Genomic DNA, 2,792 nt, shown 5'->3' on the forward strand with positions numbered 1-2,792 from the left:
CAGGCAGCCGCACCTATTCCCGGGCTCCGGCACTGGGAGTAGAAAGCAAGGGCCTGTCGGCGAACCCTGTGGGACAACAGGCTCCCCCTGTTGTGCGTTATTAACTGTAACTGAAGACTCCGTACCTGCGCTCTACCAAGCGTAAGTTAATAAACCTATTCAATTAAGGAACATCCAGCTTCCGTGTCACTCAGAACTCCACCGCCGCTAGACCCAGCCTGTTCGTTCGGGTTCCACCGTGACACTTGGGACCCTTTCTCTGGGGAGGGAAACCCAGCAAGGGGCAGCTACACGGTGAAAAGTGCAGCTGGTAACAAAGATATAGAAGGAGACAAATAGCCTAAAGCAGGAAAAGACGACGGTAGGGAGTACTTGGAGAAGCTAGATTCATTCAAGTCAGCAGGCCCAAACAGGAGGCAACAGATGGTAAATAAAACAAAACAAAACAAATCAACCAACCAACCAACCTAGGAGGCAATTGTCCATCAATCTTAATCATGGTATATGTGTAAGTGGTCACCAGAATCTTCAATGCATACATCTAGGATGTATAGAGGAGTGGAGGCTGCCTAGACCTTCTACCACCCCCCCCCCTTGCAACCATTGAGACATAATCCAAAGGCCAGACTGAGTCCAGAGGTTCAGTGCATTAATAGCTGTAATTATATGCACATCCAGGAATTGAGCCCAGGTCTCCCACATGTCAAATAAGGATCCAACCACTGAGTCGCAACAGTGGGTGACATCCTAGAGTACCAAAGTAAATGGCTAAGACAATTTCAGAGACTCTGACTATCGCTTTGAAAACTAATGAAAGTCAGCTAAGGTCCTGGATGACCAGAAAAGGGACAATATGGTGCCCATCTTTAATGAAGAGGGGAAGGAAGATTCAGGGAATTACAGACCAGTCTGACCATGGCACCTGGAAAGATCATGGAGCAGATCCTTGAGGAATCTACCTAAAAGAGAACAAGGTGTTCAGAAACAGCCAGCATTGGCTCATGAACAGCAACTTATGGAAGGAAATCATGTTGGTCAGGCATAAGGTGATGAGCTCTGTGGATTGTGAGGGAGGAGAAGTGGATGTGCTATACCTTGACTTTAGCAAGGTTTTCTACATCAGTTTCCCATGATATGTTCATTGACAAGTTAAGGACATACAAACTAGATGAAAATACTGTAAAGTAGATACATAACCAGTATCTACCACAGCCTACTCAATAAGTAAATCACCAATGGTTCAAGGTCTAGTTAGGAGGAGGTATCAAGTGGCATTCCCTGGGTCTGGAATTGTTTAGTATCTTCATTAATGATTTGGATGATGGGATTGAGTGCATGCTTAGCACGTTTGTGGATTTCACCAAGTTAGGTGGAGTTGCAGATACTCTAGAAGGCAGGACTAGGATACAAAATGACCTGGATAGACTGGGGAACTGGACCACAATCAACCAGATAAAAATCAAAAAGGACAAGTGCAAAGTCCTGCACTTGGGAAAGAATAATTGCATGCTCAAATATGAACTGAAGAATGATAAGGCTACATCACTGCAGAGAAGGCCTTGAGGGTTACAGTAGACTACATGATGAATGTGAGACAAAAGCACGCTCTTGTTGCCACACACACAAACCGTATACGGGGTTATATTAAAAGGAGTGCCACTTACAGATCAAGGGGAGTGGTTCTTCCACTCTGTTCAGCACTGGAGAGGCCTCACCTGGACCACCACACCCAGTTTTGGACCCCACACTTCAAGAAGGGTGTGGAATGTTTGGAAAGATGACCACAGAGCAACAAAAATCATTGAAAACAAGACTTATTAGGAAAGGCTAAAAGAACTAGAGTTATTTAGTGTCCAGAAGATAAAGACTGAGGAGGGATTTGATACACATGTTCAAAAACCTGAAGGGTGATAACAGAGAATATGGAAACAGGCTTTTCTCTGTGGTATAAGGGACAGGACTAGGAACAATGATATCAAGATTCAGCAGGGGCAAATTTAGCTTGGAGATTAAGAGGAATATTTTGACTATGGGGATAGTCAAGCATCAGAGCAGGCTACCTAGACAAGTTGTAGAATCTCCATTCTTGGAAAATTTAAGAACAGGTTGGACAGACACTTGACTGGGATGGTTTAATTAGGGATAAATTGCCTTGAGCTATGTCCCTGCCAGCTCTCCTTTCAATCAATCCTATGATTGTACTTTAGTTTTTTCATTTCTATCAAAAATCCCCAAATTGAAATTTGGAAGTCAAAAGATTTCAATTAGCTCTACCAATACGGCAAATCCTGCAATGACAGTGGATTACAGGCATCAAAACACTCTCATAAAGCAGCAAGTTCATTTTTAATTTATCTTATTGTTTGTGAAAGTCCCGATTTGACAGCCTGAAAAGCTGGAGTTTGTTGTTCAGCCACAGAACAGAAACAGGAGTAACAACAAGACAAGCTGTCACACCAAAGCAGAACAGGGATCCAACCCTGTTTTGTAATGTCCACTTTTCAGGGAGAAGCAAAGAAATGTAGATTAGCTTCCATGCTTATTTTACCCTTCTGTTCTCTGAGGAGACTGGCCGGAGAAAGTGCTATATGTAGTGGTTATATGCGGATAGTTCTCTAGTCAAAGTTAATAGTTTCACGGTTTCTAGGGTCGGAAGGGACCTGAGCAGATCATCTAGTCCGACCCCCTGCCATGGCAGGAAAGAGTATTGGGGTCAAACGACCCCAGCAAGGTGTTCATCTAACCTCCTCTTAAAAACCCCCAGGGTAGGAGCCTGCACCACTTCTCTTGGA

Source organism: Gavialis gangeticus, unplaced genomic scaffold (genome assembly GCF_001723915.1).
Source record: "Gavialis gangeticus isolate Ggan-Ray unplaced genomic scaffold, GavGan_comp1, whole genome shotgun sequence".
In the NCBI taxonomy this organism is placed as follows: domain Eukaryota; kingdom Metazoa; phylum Chordata; order Crocodylia; family Gavialidae; genus Gavialis; species Gavialis gangeticus.